This window comes from Podarcis tiliguerta (assembly GCF_965153285.1).
Source record: "Podarcis tiliguerta genome assembly, chromosome: 9".
Taxonomy (NCBI): Eukaryota; Metazoa; Chordata; class Lepidosauria; order Squamata; family Lacertidae; genus Podarcis; species Podarcis tiliguerta.
Window position 1 is genome coordinate 13,692,753 of NC_139542.1, and position 21,367 is coordinate 13,714,119.

Sequence of the window (21,367 nt, forward strand, 5' to 3'; positions counted from 1 at the left end):
ACCGAACAACGGGAGCACACCCCGCTGCGGGGATTCAAACCGCCAACCTTTCGATCGGCAAGCCCTAGGCGCTGAGGCTTTAACCCACAGCGCCACCCGCGTCCCTAGTAGTACAGACCACCATATCCTGATGTATACAAAGACCAGAACTGTCCAACTGGTATTGGGAGGGTAACCCAGGCCAGCTGTCCCTTGTGTAGCAAGTCAGATCAGGTGACCAGCTGGTCCTCTGTTCTTTGTCTTCCTTGACCAGCAGCTTCTTTTCATCCCCACCTCCTGACAAGGGTCTTTTCTGTGGTGGCTTACTATCTATGCAATGCTCTCCCAAGGGAGGCCCACCTGCCATCGACATCTTTGTTTTTCCAGGTTTTGGGGCATCACCAATGATTGGATGCCTTTATGCGGATGACATAAAAACATTACCTTCATGTCTTTCTGTTATTACTTGCTTTTGGTTTTGCCAAGTTCTGGGCCAAGTTCTGGGACTTTTTGTTGTGATAAGCCTTTCACAGGTGTAATGAACTTAACCCTAAATGCAGATGCTGTAGGTGTTCCAGATCTTGTACCTGGCTGTGGTGTCAGGTGTCTAGAGTAGAATGCTGGTATGTGTTTTAATCTGGTTTTAAACTTATCGTTGGTTTTAATTGTGTTTAGTCAGTTAAAATAAAAAAGTTAAATAACGCTATTGTTTTATTGTTTTGGTGAACCACTTTGACTTTTTAAAAAACACTTAAGTGCTATATAAATCTTGCGAAATAAATAATAATAAGTATATAACTGGGCAGCACCATCAGGCAGAGAATGAGGTGACCTCAGCAGGATCTAACGTCATGAAAAGGCAGCAAACTGTTACTTAATTTATAATGACTGTATGCACACTTGTAACTTAATTGCTGTTTTTAATTTTTTACTTAATAATAATAATAATAATAATAATAATTTATTATTTATACCCCGCCGTTCTGGCTGAGTTTCCCCAGCCACTCTGGGCAGCACCCAATCAAGTATTAAAAACAATACAGCATTAAATATTAAAAACTTCCCTAAACTTCCGTAAACAGGACTGCCTTCAGATGTCTTCTAAAAGTCAGATAGTTGTTTATTTCCTTGACATCTGATGGGAGGCGTTCCACAGGGCAGGTGCCACTACCGAGAAGGCCCTGTGCCTGGTTCCCTGGTTCACACCATACAAGGACCCTCCAAGTGTCCCTATTTTCCATGGACAGTCCCAGATAATAATAATAATAATAATAATAATAATAATAATAATAATAATAATAATATTTATTATTTATACCCCACCCATCTGGGTGGGTTTCCCCAGCCACTCTGGGCAGCTCCCAACCGAACATTAAAAACACAATACAGCATTAAACATTAAAAACTTCCCTAAATAGGGCTGCCTTCAGAAGTCTTCTAAAAGTCAGATAGTTGTTTATTTCTTTGACATCTGGTGGGAAGGTGTTCCACAGGGCGGGCACCACTACCGAGAAGGCCCTCTGCCTGGTTCCCTGTAACCTCACTTCTCGCAATGAGGGAAACTGCCAGAAGGCCCTCGGTGCTGGATCTATCAATCAGGAAGAGAGGTGCGGACGGCATTTTCTGCCACAGGTGCCAAAAAGAACTTGGCTTTCCATGGGAACAGTGCACCTAGGCTGCCTATGCCAAGCGCATGCCTTCCTCTCAAGAATCCTAGGAACCTTAGTTTGCTAAGTGTGCTGCAAGCTGTAACTTTGGGAGTGGGAAAGTACAGTTTCTGGGATTCTTTAAACGTGACTTGGGTTGGTGATGGCATTTGCTGCCCTGCCTCGGGCACCAAAATATCTCTGAGCTAACCCTGAGCTGGGAGTTGAGGACCTCTCATTTTTTTGCGTGAATTCCAGAGGATCCTTTCGGCTTTCCTGCCTAGGTGCAAAGTTCAGGTGCCGTCAGATAAGAAACAAAGCCTTCTGTGCAGAGAGCGCAGTAATTAGAAACCACTTTGACTGAAGATGTTCTGGACGTTTAGAGAGAGCATCAAACCATATGTGGTTCTTCTTCCTTATGCCCTTTTGTACGGGCGCCTTTTGCTGCTGGTTCCATGGAAATATCTGTCCCTTCTGATCATCTGCTGCGTATATTGAGGCTCTTGCAAAAAAACAAAAACCCACCACACACACAAAAAAGAAATGAAAGTCCCGTTCCCCCCTGCCCTCTTTTCTCTTTTCTAATTCCGAGGGGCCTTTGAGTGGGAAACAAAAGGTTAATTTTCTCCAGCTTGCCGGGACTGACTTAATGTAGCAGAAGGCAGCAAATTGTATTGATTTAGTGACATGCAACTGTCCAGAAAGAGCTATTTATACATTATTCAGGACAAACACTGTCATAATGGACAAACAGCAGCAGCATCTGGGATGTTAATGTCTACAAATAAGATTATTCTTTGAAAGGATTAGGACGGAGCATTTTGTGTAATTAGATTTCTCTGTTTCAGGAATGAATTGCCTTTTAGCAGTAAAAGCTGTCACTGTGGGAGCCATTAGCTGCTTATAACTGAATTAAACGTATAATTAGTGACATGATCGCATTAGGATTTGTTTCAGTTTTTAACTAATCCTGTGTGTGTGTGTGTGTGTGAGAGAGAGAGAGAGAGCAGGGGGGGAGAAGAGGCGGTGGTCTTTTCCAGGTCACTGAGGCCTCTCTCAGCTGGGATGGAGGCCTCAGCTGGTGTGCTCAAGTTGGTAAAAGTCAGGCGCATGTGAATCACAGCCCGAGCCTCGCCACGGCGACGGCAAAGCTATTCATCACTGGTTGGTGGGTGACAGTGACTGATGGGAGAGGCCTGGGGCTGGCACTTCACCAGTGCAAGAATCATACGAGCCAGAGAGCAGAATGACAGCTAGAGCGGTGTGTCAAGTGGTGGAAAGACCAGAGCTATTAATAACGTGTGCCACATGATCTGCACCGCCAGAAAACAATGATTTAGACATTGGTCGGAATAAAGATTTTTGCATTTAGCTTTGGCGGGGAGGGAGTGGTGGGGGGGGGGAGGGCGGCTACCCGAGCACTTGTGGAATAAATCGCTATTCAATCAGCATGTATGAAAATTAGGCAATGAATACATTAAAGGTTAGTCAAGGGGACGAAGGGAGGAAGGCGGCCGGGAGAGGCGGGGAGGGGTGGCTAAGCCACCGTGAAGGATGGATACTGTTAATCACCACAGTCCCTGGTGAGGAACTAGCATGTTATGACATTAAAAAGAAAAGCTTCCTTGCTCGCTTAAAGCTTTCTCTCTCCTGCTGGAGTTGAGGGGAATTTTTGGACCTTCTGCTCGCTCAATAGGCTTGAAAATGTCTTCTCGGCTCTTTAAATTTACATCAAGGGTGCAGTGGGTGTGTTATAAGAGGGGCAGGGAACATTTTCCAGCCCAAGGGCCGCATTTCCTTGTAAGGAAGCTTCTGGGGGCCACGTGGTAGGAGGAGTCAGGGGAAGAAATGGGTGGAGAAAAGGATTCGGCTTGGTGCAGTAGGATATGTTCCAGACATGTGAAAATCAGAGGTTTAGTCACACTACAGCTCTCCTCAAAGTTTGCTGGGAGATATTAGGAGACTCCAGTTCCCCTCTCAAAGCTATTGGCTTAACAATCAATCCTTTTCCACAGGGACGTCTGAGAATTCTTTCCTAACAACCAGCCTCAGTCCAGTATATCTGAAGGAGCGTCTCCACCCCCATCGTTCTACCAGGACACTGAGGTCCAGCGCCGAGGGCCTTCTGGCAGTTCCCTCATTGTGAGGAGCCAAGTTACAGGGAACCAGGCAGAGGGCCTTCTCGGTAGTGGCACCCACCCTGTGGAATGCCCTCCCACCAGATGTCAAAGAGAAGAACAACTACCAGACTTTTAGAAGACATCTGAAGGCAGCCCTTTTTAGGGAAGCTTTTAATGTTTGATGCATTACTGTATTTTAATATTTTGTTGGAAGCTACCCAGAGTGGCTGGGGAAGCCCAGCCAGATGGGTGGGGTATAAATAAATTATTATTATTATTATTATTATTATTATTATTATTATTATTATTATTGCTGCAAATGTCTCTTTGTGGTCAGCAGGCTCCCATTGTTCGGTCCCAGTTCCTGCCAACCTTGGCCAGTAAAGCGAGATGAGCGCCGTAACCCCAGAATCATTCACAACTGGACTTAACCAGTTGCAAAGGTTAAGGTCCTTTACCTTTATTCCATAATAATATTAGTAATAATTATTTTGCTATTTATACCCCGCCCATCTGGCTGGGTTGCCCCAGCCCCTCTGGGCAGAGTCCAACATATATAACAACATAATAGAACATTAAACATTTAAAAAACCTTCCCTATACAGGGCTGTCTTCTGGTGACTCAGGAGTCTGATAATTCCTTACCCTCCAACGTTTTGCTGAAGAAAATAGAGACATCCTAAGGAAAAGCGAGACATTCCGGGATCAAATCAGAAACCGGGACATTCACCCCGGACACTGAGAACCAGCGCCGAGGGCCTTCTGGTGGTTCCCTCATTGCAAGAAGTGAGGTTACAGGGAACCAGGCAGAGGGCCTTCTCGGTAGTGGTGCCCGCCCTGTGGAACACCCTCCCACCAGATGTCAAAGAAATAAATAACTATCTGACTTTTAGAAGACTTCTGAAGGCAGCCCTATTTAGGGAAGTTTTTAATGTTTAATGCTGTATTGTGTTTTTAATGTTCGGTTGGGAGCTGCCCAGAGTGGCTGGGGAAACCCACCCAGATGGGTGGGATATAAATAATAAATATATTATTATTATTATTATTATTATTATTATTATTATTATTATTATTATCTGGGACTGTCCATGGAAAATAGGGACACTTGGAGGGTCCTTGTATGGTGTGAATGTAGCCTAATTGGCTGAACTGGCATGGGATGTTCCTTTGCAGTTTGCTCTGACACAGTGTGGCTCTTTCAAGGGGATATAAAACCAAACACAAAGGTAGGCTAAAGGCTGCAAAAGGTCAGTGAGGGACATTGGGCCCAGACTGAGGAAAAGGAGCAGAACAGGCAAGTGAAAGGTGGGTTGGGTGGAGAATGAGGCTTGAAAAGGGCAGAGGAGTCAAGGAAGTCAAAGAAGAAAAGACTAACCAGAGAGGAGAGACACTGAAGAAACTTTATAGCTCAGGAGGGGCTGTGTGCTAAGGAGAAAGGAGTGCCAAGAAAAGACAGAATAGCTTTTTAAAAAGTGAGGCGGAACAGGCATTGGCCTGAAATGCAGAAATACAGTGGTACCCCGCAAGACAAATGCCTCGGAAGATGAAAAACTCGCTAGACGAAAGGGTTTTTCGTTTTCTGAGGTGCTTCGCAAGACGGATTTTCCTAAGGGCTTGCTTCGCTAAACGAAACAGCCCTGCCTCTCCTGTCATGGCGACGGTCACTGCACACATGAACACTCGCTTCCCCGCTCCTCCGGCTCCCTCCCACCTTCCGGCTGCCAACTCCTCCGGCTCCCTCCGACCTTCCGGATGATGGCCGACCTTCCAGCTGCCTCGTGCCGCTGCCCACCGCCCTCGCGCGCTCCTCTCAGAGACCCGTTGCCGCCAGCAGCCAGTGTTGCAGCCAGAGTCGCGCTCCTGAGCCCCACCGCCCTCCAGCAGCCACGTCGCACGGTGGCCACAAGGCGCGGGTGAGTCCGAGGTACCGGCTGTGGCAGCTGCCCTGCTTCTCCCCACCCCTTCCCCGCCGTTGTTAGTGTTTAACAGCAGTGGTGCTTCGCAAGACGAAAAAACTCGCTCAACGAAAAAACTCGCAGAACGAATTAATTTCGTCTTGCAAGGCACCACTGTACAGGATGCTGAGTCAGACCAGAGGCTAAGTTTTTATCAGGGCCGGCTCACACATGAGGCAATATGAGGTGACTGCCTCAGGCGGCAGGACCCTTAGAGGCAGCAGATCCAGCCTCCAAGGAAAGCATCCCATGTAGATCTTCACTCTCCACACACACTTGTTCCTGATACAGAGCTTCAATCCCCTCTTCTTCCCTGGTGGGAGGTGCCATTTTGTGATGCAAAGTGGGTAAAAGAATCCATTTAATCTGCAAAAGTTTATGATCCTTTTTTTATCAACCTATCAAGTCTTTCATCAGGGAATTCTATAAATAGAAATGCATTTTTATAACTACAAAATTGCATGTAGAAATCCATACAATTTTGTATACATTGTGTTTATATGAGATAATAGATCTGGCATAGTACAGTGGGAAGGGAGCGGGGGCAGCAGAAGAAAAGGCTGAGCTGTGTTTTGAGTAAGTGATTCACATTCTCATTCTGTATTTGTGTAAGTAATCTATTTTTGAAATTGCATGTATGCTACTTTCATGAAATTAATATATTGACATGAATTTAATAAAGCATGTGTGCATTCATATTGGCTACATTTTTACTTCTTTGAATTGTATTTTTTAAAATCTGTGAAGTTATACAAATGTAATCTATGTGGAGTTTCATGGATTTATATAAATATAATTTTGTAATATGTGTCTGTGTGGTGTACAAAATTCTCAGAGGGAGGGCCTGGCAGCTCTGAAACATTCCTCTTCCTCTGTCCCCCAACTTCTTACTTGTCAACTTAATCATACTGATCCTTTATATAATAATATGGCAACAACTGTCATTGCCTTATGCTTGGGTTTTTTTCCAAAATTTTACAAAATACTTGTTTTGAAACTCTTCACAAAAATGCAAAATAAAAGTCTGAAACATGTTGGATTATTTATTTCATAAAATTTATATACCGCTTCATTGATGTGTTGTTGTTTTTCAATAAAAAAAAATTGAATGCTTTGGGGGTGGGGAGAGATAAAACAAAAATAGTAGCCATAAGAAAAAAATAGCAAGGATTTAAGACTTTCAAAAAGTTAAAATAACTATGGACTAAAAACAGATGAAAACGCGTGTCAACCTTCTAAACCTCTAAACAAAAAAAATGCTCTTTTAGCAAGCATTGAAAAGAGTACACACCCCGGCAGTCTTTGGCCTGGTCACCCCTTCTGGACCACAGTGAGGGGCTAGTTAACATCCCCATACTTGCTGCCAGCCTTGCAGCTTGGCAAGCAGCTGAACAGTAGACATCTGACTTTATAAAAAAGATCTGAGGTCCCTACCCCCTACCTCCACCCAAACCCTACTCTACCGCACCTCTAGGTTTCTTCACAAACAATATGGGCCAACTCGGGACCCTCTGCTAGCAAAGGCAGAGAACACTGGCTGCGAAGGCTGCATTTAAACAGAGCTACCCCGAGACAGTTAACCGGCTGGATTGCCTTTCTGCGGACACCTGCCCAAGCCACAGACTAAACAAACAGGCCTTCTCGACTGCGCACAACTTGGCCCCCTTTCATTCGGGCTCCCATCTGTTAAAAAGCCATTGTCTGACAGAGTGTCAGCTAGCCGGGAGTTTGTGGGTTGGGGAGAGGAGGCCAGAGCAGCCACATTCTGAACCGCCCTCCCCTCCCCTTCCCATCCCACCCCTTTTCTCTCTCTCTCTCTTTTTAAAAAGTTCCTCTTTAGCATTTTTCGTTTTCTCTCTCCTGTCTCCTCCTCCTCCTCCTTTTTTTTAATTATTATTATTCAGTGTGTGATTTATTCATTGGTTTCACCTCTCCTTCCCTCCCCTTTTGGTTCACGAGGAGGGCCTCGTTGTCTCTTGCACCTCGGAGGTCATGTCTTTTCAGTCACCGGGACAATGCTCTCTGCTGGCATCTGCTTCCAGATCTAATCAGCCATATTGTCATCGCATCCTGCCAGAGGATTGTTCCTCCTTTTGCTCAGCTTTGTTGCCAATTTCATGCCATGTATCGCTCCATGTTTTGTGCTTCATGAAGCTGTCACTGGCATAAAAGTGGCCTGACCGGGGGTCGTCGTCAAAGGGGTGGGAATGAAACGTTCAGTGAAATGTTGAGCTGGGCCACCCACAGGCCACCTCCCCCACCAGGGATAGGGGGCAGGGATCCAGTGTAGTTCGCATGTTAATGCGAATCAGCCAAATTCGTCTTTTGCCGAAACAATATGCATAGCTTTATACTTTGAAATTCGCAGTTTCCTGAATTTTGCAATTTTTTAAAAAGTCTATATTGGGGGGAAGTGTGCACAGAACTATCCATTACTGGAAACGAAATGGGAAATGGGGGGAAATGTTTGCTAAAATGTGTATGTTGGGAGAAATGTGAACTGGTGAATTTTCATTCGGTCTTTTTCTCATCTAAACATAATAATTCAAACTGATGTGAAAATGTGAATTTAAGATGGGAAATGTTGTTACCTGGAGAATTGCTTTCTCATCTATGCACCTACTCGACCCCTGAAATCTATGAAAGTTGCATTTTTACAAATAGCATATTATGTTTGCACCATATTGAGGAGGAGTTCAACTTCCACTGGGACAGCAACTGAACTTTATGACTCCCTGCCTGTTTGTTTCAGCAATCCTATCAGGACACGTTAAGTATCCTTTCTTTTAAATTTTCCTGATTTAATTTGTATATTATTGATACTTGTTTTGTATTGTTTTATGTACACCATTTAGGGACTTTTTGATGAGATTGTTCATAATTCACAGTTTTATTTCCCTTAAAAAGTAAGCATGCGTACAGTTTCCTCAACAACCAGCCTGGAAAAATGACTTACAACTCATACTTTAGCATCTTGCAATTAATTCACATGCCATTCCAGAGCTGGCAGACGTGGTGCATTTGTTCTGTGATTCTCTTTTTTGGGGAGTTTTTAAAACTTCTGTATCTTTGAGCCAGCCCCTCACAAGCATTTAAAGAGGACCTTGCTTTTGGAAAGTATAATGAATACCTGCCTGATTCGGACCGTGCCTTTGTGTTCTCAAGTAACATGGGTTCAGTATTGCAATAAAATAGAAAGGGACAGATTCCTGTAATTGTTTTTCTAACGTATTTTTTTTAAGTGTCATGGGTCCTCAGAAGTTGTTGGACTATGATTCCCAGCATTCCCACACTACTGACTAAGCTGGCTGAGGGTGATGGAAGTTGCCATCCAACATCTGGGTACCCTAGGTTGATGAACACTGGTTTAGAACTCCCTCGGTGCACTTAATCAATGGGGCATTTGTTGTAGGATTTTAACCATTGCGGTGTCCTGATTTGCAGAGGAGATTCCTCTATCTGAAGGGCTGTCTGATTCAGGTCAAGTTTAATGATAAATGACCCTAAGAAGAGAAAGCAGGAGTTGCCCATCAGCAGTGAGCGCCTGGTCAGCAGACTTGAGGAGGCAGGCTGGTCACCTAGTGCACAGTTTTCCTCACTGAAGAAGTGGAGGAGGAGTTTGGACTTGATATCCCACCTTTCACTCCCCTTAAGGTAGGCATGGCCAAACTTGGCCCTCCAGATGTTTTGGGACTACAACTCCCATCATCCCTAGCTAACAGGACCACTGGTCAGGGATGATGGGAATTGTAGTTCTAAAACATCTGGAGGGCCATGTTTGGCGGAGTCTCAAAGCAGCTAACAATCTCCTTTCCCTTCCTCCCCCACAACAAACACTCTGTGAGGTGAGTGAGGCTGAGAGACTTCAGAGAAGTGTGACTAGCCCAAGGTCACCCAGCAGCTGCACGCGGAGGAGCAGGGAAGCGAACCCGGTTCACCAGATTACGAGTCCACCGCTCTTAACCACTATGCCACTCTGGCTCCCACATAGTTTCTACTTAGAGCAATTATCTCTAACTTGCATAAATTAGCATATGCAAATCAAACGCAAACTGGTGATGCATTTACTTTGCTTTTGTGGTGTATAAACAGCTACCCTACTAACCAGGTGGGGCTGCACACTCATTTTTTAACAACAGCAACATGAAAACCAGAATTTGCAGGTTTCTGCTCAGAATGGTGCTCATAGGGCAAAAGATCAGCAGCCCTGACATCAAACTCTATTAAGTGGGCCAACTCTAGAGAAAGGAAACTGGGGATTTAGACTATAAGATGAAGAATCCTGTGCACATTTACTGAGGCTTACTTCTGAGTTTGCATCCATGGAAACATAGGCCCCTCAATCTTATTCACAATCCAGTCATGTGATAAGAATACAGACTGGGGAGACAAAAGCAATGACTCTTCTTTAAAGGGATTTTTTTGTGGGAGGGTGGAGAGTGGGGCAAAATTAACAACCTCAAATTTCTAGGCTTTCAAACTGAGTGAGCTTTCCTGGCCTCTGCAATTCCCCCCCACACACACACACCTTTAAGCATTGGCTAGTTGTGAACACGTTTGCAGCGATTGCTCCCTTTCCTTCTTCCTAGCCTTGGAGGAAAAGAATTCCTTCTCGCCGTTCTGGTTTTCATTTGTGTTTAATAACAACATTGAACCTGCGGCAGCCACAAACACTGAGAGGAGAGAGAGAGAGAGAGAGGGCTGGAGAGAGAAGCCAGAAGAGGCGGCTTTTGTCTGGGAGTGAGTGTGTGCGTGTGGGTGTTAAACAATTTCATGGACATCTGTCACGCACAGTTAACTTTCCATTGCTGCATTTTAAGTTGTGGGCCCAGGCTTGGCCGGCAATGATAAAGTAGCTGGCATTTTCCAAAAAGGCACTGGATAACAGAGCATGAATCATAAAACACACTACTGTGTAGCAATATCCAAGTTCATTCAAGGCAATGAAACCATGCAGAGGAGCTTTATTCCCAGCTAATTATGTGGAAACGTCTAAGACAAAAAGGCATCTGGTGGTCTTTCTTCCCCGTTTCAATTTTTCTCAATATTGTGACAGGGCAAAGCATTGTCCCTTTCCCAGGGTAGTTGCTGTGAAGAGGACTAAAAGCAAGGGTCAAAGAAGAGCAAATAGATGAATTTATAACTTTCTTTTTATTTATCCCGTTCCCATTGTTTCTCCGGAGACTCTTCCTTCGGGGCATTGGTTCCAAAGTCCTATTCTCACTCCGCTCTGCTTGAATACTTTCTTTTTAATGCCACCCAAACTGCCAACCCCTCTCTCTCTCTCCCTCTCTCTCTCTCCCGTCGCTTTTCTTTTCACGAGCTAGAATACATCTTGTGCACATCTCAAAAGCAGATTCAAGGGGAAAGGTTTGCCACAAGTGGAGAAGATGCGTAGACTTTATTTAAAGAAACACAATGTGCGTCTCTGCGTCCAGAATATCCCAGTTATATAACGGCATGATTTTGTTGTTCTTCGTGCCGCCATACCTTATTGTGCTGCAATAACTTATCAGAACCTTGAAGGCTGCTGTGGTAAGACCCCGCTGCTGCCCACAAAACAGACCATCCATTATTCGCTTCCATTATCATCACTTATCAAACAGGTTTGCCAGGTTTTTGAAGCAGTAGAAAATCCTCCAGGACTTGTTTCATCACAGATCTGAAGGGCAGGGAGACTATTCTTAAAGGTAAAGGTACCCTTGACCGTCAGGTCCAGTCACGGACGACTCTGGGGTTGTGTGCTCATCTCATTCTATAGGCCGAGGGAGCGGACATTTGTCCGCAGACAGGTTTTCCAGGTCATGTGGCCAGCATGACTAAGCCACTTCTGGTGAACCAGAGAAGTGCACGGAAGCACCGTTTACCTTCCTGCCAGAGTGGTACCTATTTATCTACTTGCACTTTTACGTGCTTTCAAACTGCTAGGTGGGCAGGAGCTGGGACCAAGCAATGGGAGCTCACCCCGTCATGGGGATTCGAACTGCCGACCTTCTGATCAGCAAGTCCTAGGCTCAGTGGTTTAGACCACAGCGCCACCCATGTCCCTAGACTATTCTTACAGTAGCGTTTATTCAATCAAAAAAACCCTTCCCCCTTCATAGTAAATACAGGTTCTGAAAACTAAAATATAAATAAACTAATAAACGTCCTATGTTTTTACAGCGGTCAACCTCAACTGCCAGGCCTGATGACTCTTGAACTAGTGGGAAATAACGATCAATAGAAATGAATTGAGCTAACTTTGAGTTGGCGAGTGTGGCCCCCATGGGAACAAAGGCACCTTGAAGTCTTTCCCATGCACTCGCAAAGCCTGTGAGCCATCCTCCTCACTCACTGCCCCATTGGTTATCCAGTGGTGCTTTCTCTACATACTTTTGAAGATAGGAGAAAGTTGAGAGTGAGGTCTCTTTCCCACTTCCTCTTTCAACTCTTTGGGCGTTTCAAGGCTCAAGGCTGAGGACAGCCCAATACATTTTGGCACCTGAGGCAAACCACACAATTGCATCCCATTCCCTGCCATGGAAGAAAGGCTAAGTGAAGATCTATATCAGGATTTGCTGCCCCTTGGATGCAGCCGCCTGAGACAGTCACCTCACATTGTCTCATGAGTGGGCCGGCCCTGCTCAAGGCTCAATGAATCATGCAAGCCCCAAGTTCATAATAAAGCAAACGTATGAGTGCTGTTCCTACTCAGAGTAGAGTCGTTGGAATTAACAGGCACAACTAACTTAGTCTCGTTAATTTCAGTAGGTCTACTCTGAGTTGGCTATGACCCAAACAAATTAGCATGCATTTTGTTGATTTGCAAATTTTATTTATTATAGCAAACAGCTGGGATTCTCTTGACCTAGAATATAGATTGCTTTTTCACTCAAGCTATAACTGCCCTAGTCACTAAAACTAATAGGGTAGTTGTCATCATGACGCTTGCAACTTGGCCAACGCGATCCATTCTGTTTCCATGGCTTACAAAAATAAAGCCTGTTCTCTAAACAGTAATAGTGGGATTTAACATGGACTCCCTCGTTTAATCATATTCACTGTCACTGTAAATAAATAAAGCTGCCAAGCCTCATCTAATTAGGCAAACATTGATTGCCGCATTGTCTTTTATGCTGAGATCACTTTGGAGCCAGAGAGTTCAGGGAAATTCACTTCTCCAGCAAAGCCGTGAGGCAGTTTGCTTCTCAAGTCCTGAATTCTTGGCGTTGTTGGGAAGGGACAAACTGCCTACTATATCTGGCTGAAACAACAGGTGCCATCTTTGCTATGTTTTAGCAATCTCCGAGGAATGTCTGTATGGCTGGATTTAGGCAGGTAGCCTACACAAACATCTAGAATGGTAGGTTTGAGAGGTGTGACTGCTCCAAGGAATCTACTCGGCCACTGAAAAAAAGAGCACAAAAATAGTTCAAATTAATGTGTAAGGCTGAGCTGCAGGGACATAATTGTTTCCGTTTGCAAGGAACTGTGTAACATCAGTGCTCATTCAATGCATGTGCATATGAGTCATTGTAATATAACTGAAAATCATCTAACATCATGAAATTAGAAGGTACCTAGTACTATCGCAAGAATGGTGTTGTTTCTGTTGTAAGAAACGGAAGCTTTCATAAGCTGCTGGGATTTGTAAGTAAGGTGAGGTGACCACACAACGAGCACCCATGTCAAGATTTTTATTCATAAATCATCACTTCCTTGCAGTGCTTGTAAGTGGCTTTAAATGATTTGTGGACAGTCATCATGGGGCTGCTGAACATATGAACTGGTCTATAAATCTTGGAGAAAACTCAAAGATAATTTGGTGGCACTTCCAACAACAAAAAATTGCCCAGTCTTCTCTGTAAAACCTCAAAGAAGGAGATTCCATAAATCCTTCAAGCAATCTACATCACTGCCCAACCTTCTTGCAATTCAGAGGTTAAATTTGCATTGCTGCATCTAGGATCCATAGAGTCCTGTTCTGCTTCTTTCAGGAAGCATCCAGCCCTGGGGCAGGGATGACTGGAAAGAAGAAAGAATAAGAATAAATACAGGCAGTATCCAAGGCCAACCAGAGGTGGAGCTAGCTGTTCCAGAGTGGTGCACCTGGGGGTGGGGTGATCCACCCACGGGGGTAGGGCGATCCGCCCATGGTTGGTGGGCAGTGGTTGGTGGGCAGAGGTTTGCCCCAAGTGACAAAATGGGATGGGCCCAGCCACCCCTGACTCTGAATGCTGGTTGATGTGGAACGATAAACCTGCTCTATGGATTGTTTTCTCCCCGTGTAGCACAGGAGATGGAAATGAACAAGCAACATGTACCAGCACACTGCTCCTTCACTACAAACCATGTACAGTGGTACCTCGGGTTAAGAACTTAATTAGTTCTGAAGGTCTGTTCTTAACCTGACACTGTTCTTAACCTGAGGTACCACTTTAGCTAATGGGGCCTCCCGCTGCTGCCGTGCTGCCTCTGTGTGATTTCTGTTCTCATCCTGGAGCAAAGTTCTTAATCTGAGGTACTATTTCTGGGTTAGCAGAGTCTGTAACCTGAAGTGTATGTAACCTGAAACGTCTGTAACCCAAGGTACCACTGTACAAACCACGTACAAACCATGCTTTGTTTTTCATATGAAACCAGCCAGTGTTAGCCTTGTGGAGATCTACTGAAGAGAGGCTTTAAAGAGAAGCAACCATGAAAAGGGAGGCTGGCCATTTGTTGCCCCGGCTACTGTTCTGTGGTTGTGATGGTGGTGTTTTGTTATTGTTTTGTAAAGCACCTACAACAAATGGCGGCTCTACATGATATCAAAAAGATATGCACCTCCCCCAGGCTTGGAATCTAAGGTGCCTGTGCTTGCCTTGTGGCATTAACACTGCATTGTACATCGGTAATAACGGAAAAGGTATTCCACAGGTTGGAGTCGTAAATAATTAAGAGTAACCTGCCTCCTTTAGCTCATTGAGGGAAGAAATTGTCACTTAGCCTGGGCTCTCGGAGCTCTCATTTCCCTCTGGTACGGCTTCAATAAGCCTTATGAATATCTTGCCCAGAAGCAATCACCGGAGAATAACTCTGGCAAACAAACTCATTCATACACCTGAGTCTTCCAGGCAGACATGGTAATTAGGATCACAATCTGTGTGGCAAAAAAATAATACAGTAAAGCGTTGTAATCCTCCTCTGGGAAAGATATGCCACTGTGGACTAAATGAGAGGGGAAATGAATCCAGTGCTTTTTAATGTTTCCAAGCGTCAGCAATGGGACAAACAGAGAAACACAAACCTATTAAAGTCATCTCCTACTTTTTCTTTTTTTTCTTCCAAAAGTGAAAGCTTAATAGGTTTGCTCTGTGAAATGCATGTTCAGTCAGGTCTTGCTCACACTGAAAAGTGCTTGGAGAGGTTAGAATGACAGGTTATGACCCTGGGTGTAAGCAATCATGCAGCCCAACCGTCTCCCCTTATTCAGGAAAGTTTTGAACTACAACTCCCATCATTCCCTCCCTTGGGGCTGATGATAATTGGAATCCAACAACATCTGGAGACTGCCATGTTGGCTGCCCATGATCTGAGGCAAATCTTTTCAACCTTTTTAACTCCATGGCTCCCTTAACCAACTACACTGTTTCTGCGGCACTCCTGTGGGGTTCAGGAGCCCAGTTATGTCACCCCTTGCCTGCAGAGCTGGAAGCCTCTCACCCTTTTTCGAACACCCTCCCTTGTGGAGTATTCCCCCAGCCTCCTCTCCCCTCTCCTTGGGAGTCCTCCAGGCAGCTGCTACCACCCCAGTCTCTGAGCTGCCTGTTAGAATTCCTGCTCCATGATTGCAGTCATGGGACTGTTGTCTATCACATGACGATGTATGTTTTGACTCCACAGAGTGGGAAGTGATGAAGACAGGATGTTTGTGTTACTGTGTTCCATGAAGTGGGACTATTGTCCTTTGTTCTTTTTCTCTTTGCTGACTGATGCTAGAGAGAGACGGAGCCGTGTTGCAGTGCTTCGTGTGTGTGTTTGTATGTAAATAAAGTAGATTAGCCAAAATGCTGAGTTGCTGAGGTCTGTTACGCATGATGCACAAACTCTGCGGATCCCTAAGTGTGCCGGTGTGGGTTGGCATCGGTTGCTGTGATGTTCAGGCTGAAGAAAGCTTTCGAAGCTCCCAAACGATTGACCAGGAGGAAGAGAACATGCCATTTGGGCATGTGTCTCTACCAAGGTCCTACTCGAGTGTAGGCTGAGCTCCTGTCACTGCCCCCCCCGCCCCAAAGAGAGGTGTCTCCCAGAGGTACCATTCACCTGGAGAGCTTGTAGCCAGGGCTGCTGCAATAAACAGCTGTGCAAGCCTTTGCGAGGCAGAGACGTGAGAGGGCATCAGAGGAGGGAGGGAAGGAAAAGAGGGACAGAGGCCAATGTTGCCTGCGGCAACCCTGACCGACATTCAAGGCATCTCAGTGTGCCATGGCACACTGGTTGAAAGCCACTGATCTGAGGCATCCACACCATGTGCAACAGATGGTGTTTCTCATACACTCATTGGAGCTTCCAGGTTGGCTTTAGCTGGACATGGTCCAAATTTGCTCATTTTAATTTGCATAGGGGTGGGGAACCAAATAGAGGACCAAATAGAGAGGCTTGGAGGGCCGCTTTCAGACCCCAGGTCTAAGGTTCCCCCTCCTGAATTAACAGAAGCCAGTTAAGGAGAAATATTTGGCCTTAAGAGTGAATATTTGGCCTTTTGGGAACTGGCTTTCAGTGCACAAGTTTCTCAAAGTGTGTTCTCTTTGACCCTCTGTAAGTTTCTTAATATCTCATCTATACACAACCTGACAAGTTTGCTTCTGTAATCAGCAGCAGTCACCAGCATTTGCCACACAATATACTGAGCATATAATTTAAAAAGAAACATCCCATTTGCATCCCGACTAAATTGTCCAAATGAGCCTTCCCCCAGTTTGCAGCCTGGAAATGGGACAGTGAGCTTGGGAAGATGGCATTTCACCTCAACTAATTCGCTTTCCGTTCTCTCTGTCTGCCTGAAAGCCCCATGCACTTTGATGCAAGGATGGGAAGCCTGTGGCCATCCCTATGGTTGCTGGACTCCAACTCCTATAATGCCCAGCCAGAATGGCCATTGGTCAAGGGTGATGGGAATTGTGGTCCAGCATCATCTGGTATGCCACAAGTTCTCTATCTCTACTTTAAACCTGAGCCTTTTACTTAGTAACATGTATAGCAGACCTATCAACCTTTTCCCTGCTGTAGTGATCTTCTAATTACAGTGGTACCTCTGGTTGCAAACGGGATCCGTTCCGGAGGCCCGTTCGCAACATGAAAAGAGTGCAACCCACAGCAGCGCATCTGCGCACACTTGTGATTAACCGCTTCTGCACGTGCGCATGACATCATTTTGCACTTCTGCGCATGCGCAAGCGGTGAAACCCAGAAGTAACCCTTTCCGGTACTTCCGGGTCACCGCAGGACGTAACCTGAAAGAAGATAACATGAAGCAGACGTAACATGAGGTAAGACTGTTGCTCCTTTATCCAGTGCTTTTTTCTGGGGGTACACAGGGGCAGTGGCATAGCGTGGGTTGTCAGCACCCGGTGCAAGGCAAGTAATTTGCGCCCCCCCCCCCCGTTGCACTGTCCCTCTCCCAGATAGTCCCTCTCTCTCTCTCCGCACCGCACCGCACGCCTGGCACCCTCCCCTCCACAGTGGGCGGCGACCCGGCGGCTCGGATTGGATTGGATTCGCACAGCCAGCACTGCAGTGAGAGAGAGTGAGCGAGCCAGGTAGGGGCAGAGAGCTGCGAGTGCGAGCGCCCCCCCCAGATGTTGCGCCCGGTGCGGCCTGCCCCCCCTGCAACCCCACGCTACGCCACTGCACAGGGGTATGCATACCCCTAAACATTTTGTTAATCTAAGTTTGGCCTCCTTGAGGGGCAGTATTTCAATACAAGTAGGAAAATGAGAGTATCCTTAAACATTTTTTTTTAAAAGAAAAAAAGCACAAAACTGTTGTAAGTGGCTCAGGCAAAGGTATGATAAGTATTGGTGGACTTACATATGATGCTGTTGGTGGAATCAGCCTATGACTTCCTTCAGCCATGAACACAACCCTAGAGGAATCTATCCATAAGGTCAGCTCAGTCTGATAATAATAGGGCAGCCATACATCCAGAATTTCCTTGAAATAGCCAGGATTTGCCATTCAAAAATGGTAACTGGGTGAAATTTTAGAAAATCAGCTAAAATGTCCAGGAAAACCTGGGTGTATGGCAGCCCATATTGGAAGTGTTGCTTTTTGGCTACTTTCCTTAAAACAAACAAAAAAAACCTTAATAACTTCAACAAAGGAAAGGAAAGGCCAAAAAACTGTCCAGATTTTCACTTTTTGAAATATGTCAACCCTGGATAATAATGATGATTAATGATGTGCCTATTATTTTGTGGTGATGTTTACTGCGAAGGAAATTACTTTTAGCGTTATTATTTTTTTTACAAGCAAGAGAGGAGAAATTTAAAGAAACAGTATAGAACGTGAATTGCCTGTCATTCTTTCTGTTTCCGATGTTTGGCGTGTGAGTGCTGCTGCTTATGTTGCCCAAACAGCACCATGCACAAAAGGGACCAGATCTAGTCAGATCAGATCAGATTTATTTCCAATGTCCCATTGTAAAATAAAACTGAAGTAACAAATCCCCATTTCCTCGACAGGGAACACTCCACACTGCATAATCGTATCGCAAACCCCACATGTTCCTGTGAACTCTCACCTGTAAAATATTCCTTTTCTTTCCTAATTCCTTCTCAAAGGACTATATGGTGTTCATCAGGTCAAATTGTCATTTTGGTTTATGTAGAGTTCTGCCCTTTATTTGAAATTCCATGGGCTGAGAGGGGTATTATTTGGTGACTGCAAGGAGAGGCAAGAAAAAGGGGCATAGGTTTTAAGCTTCCCTTGATCTTATGATCATGTTTTATCTGCTTGTGAATAGAATAATAATAATAATAATAATAATAATAATAATAATAATAATAATAATATTTCACTGGTTTGGGAGAAAGGAGGTCATGCTAAGTGGAGAAGAATGGAGGAATAGGAAGGAGGATAAGAAACCTGATCAAAGAAGATGGCTGCATGGTGAATCTTTTATCAGGTGCATCTTAGGATTTCCCCTCCCCTCCCCAAGTGCCTATCATATCACACAAACTGTTCTTGAAGAGCCCTCCATTTACCCTCTCCCCTAATTAAATGTGCACTTCATTAATGTAAATTGGGGGTTTAATGCTCTTGTTGAAATTCTGAAGAAAGTGCTGCGGCCTTGCGAAATGCTTAAGCATCATTGCAAATTAGATTAGGGACCAGGAAAGGCAGTAAAATTAGAATGATAATGGTTGATATGGCTTCCTGACAGGCATGACTATTCAGGGATCAATGGAGATGGGGAACAGTTTCCCTGAGTCTAATGTGAAAGGCAGGGACAAACGTCAGCCTACAGATGTGGGTTTTGGACGTTCTTTCAATTAGTTTAATTTGGTAAATGGTGGGGATTTAAAGCCTCTTAGCCAGCCCTGCAAGACAAGAATATATTGGGGGGGGGGGGGTTGGAATTTCCTCCACATTTTAAACATAAAACAGGACTAGCTACACTTGCAATTTCTTTCCTGCATTTTTTTTTTTTTTTACGACTGGCGAGTCATTTTTCCAACGTAAGGCTTTAAACGGTGAAAAGTTTTATTACCTGCTTAATCAACAGTATTGGAATTAGGGTGGAAAACCGAAGACAGAGACTTGTGCCAATACCTTCATGAGACAGAAGACTGTCTCCCAGTTTTGGACATGACAAAAACTCCACATTTGGTGGTGGATATATTGTTGTGCAGTTCACCAAGGAAGGAGCGAAAGAGTTGTTCAACTTGCAAAGCTCGCCTGCACCTACTTGGCCTGTCATATATACAGAAGACCTCCCTTGTGCATTTGTGGTTTGTGTATCATCCACAATCAAGGACATAATAATTCCACTGAATCCTGAGTGAAACATATGCACCATATTTTCAATGGGATGTAGATCTTTGCTTCTTTCCCCTCTATACTTTTTAGTGGATTCATGGTTTAACAGGGTACCAAATATATCTCCTCCAATACTTCAGTAACTGCCATTCAATATTTAAATAAATATTGGTCATTAAATAAAATGACAAAAAATTCTCATTTAACAAAAAAAAGGAAGCTATTTTTCAATTTATTAAATTTTATATATTTTTTAAAATTTGTGTTCTAGCCTTCCTCCCAAAAGAGCCCATTAGGTAGTTAAGACAAAGAGGTACCAGTCATTCGGTATTTTTTAAATGTATATCTCCAGAAGACTGTAAATTGAAGGAGGAAATGCATTAATTGGTAAGACCCCTTAGAAATTAACACTGGTTCCAGCTGGAATGGAAAAAGCTCAGAGGAAGGGTACGCCTAAAGGAATAGGTCTTTCAGCAGAACTGATGAACAGTTCATTTTGGACTCACAGCTGTCCATGGAGGCGCAGGTCAATTCTGTGTTCAGGGCAGCTGTCTACCAGCTCCACCTGGTACACAGGCTGAGACCCTACCTGCCTGCGGACTGTCTAGTGCATGCTCTAGTTATCTCCCACTTGGACTACTGCAATGAGCTCCACGTGGGGCTACCTTTGAAGGTGACCCGGATACTACAACTAATCCAGAATGTGGCAGCTAGACTGGTGACTGGGAGCAGGACCACATAACACCAGTCCTGAAAGACCTACATTGGCTCCCAGTATATTTCCTGGCACAATTCAAAGTGTTGGTGCTGACCTTGAAAGCCTAAATGGCCTCGACTCAGTATATTTGAAGGAGCGTCTCCACGCCCATTGTTCTGCCAAGACACTGAGGTCCATCTCCCAGGGCCTTCTGGTGGTTCCCTCACTGCGAGAAGCAAAGCTACAGGGAACCAGGCAGAGGGCCTTTTTGGTAGTGGTGCCTGCCCTGTGGAATGCCCTCCATCAGATGTCAAAGAAATTAACAACTATTTGACTTTTAGAAGACATCGGAAGGCAGCCCTGTTTAGGGAAGCTTGTCATATCTGATGAATCATTGTATTTTAATGTTTTGTTGGAAGCCGCCCAGAGCGGCTGAGGAAACCCAGCTAGATGGGTGGGGTATAAATTATAAATTTATTATTATTATTATTATTATTATTATTATTATTATTATTATTGATGGATTGAGCCTTTCTTCTCATCCCTGCAGCAGTCTGCTGGAATGGGCGCTCCCAGATGATAGCTGAAGGAGAGGAGACCTGATGGAATCGCTTTGCATCCAGACAATTCTGGGTTCATCACTGGCTTCTCCAGTCAAAATACCTAATCAGCCATTGGTGGGGGGAAATCTCTGCCTGAAACCTTGCAAGACTGTCAGTCAGAGTAGACAAATAAAGGGCAAGGTAGCCCAGGACTCTGACCTGGTATAAAGCCATTTCCTTTCCTATTCTTCCTGGTATGCATTAAAGAAGGGAGAGAGATTTGTTTCAGTTTGCAATTAAGGGAGAATCTACTTAATCAGCATTTTCAGAAATAATAATAAAACATTGTCATCCTTCCAAATTTGCATTTCTCCAAATTTCACATTCGCATTTCTCTGAATTTTGTAGTGCAGTTCTCCAGCTA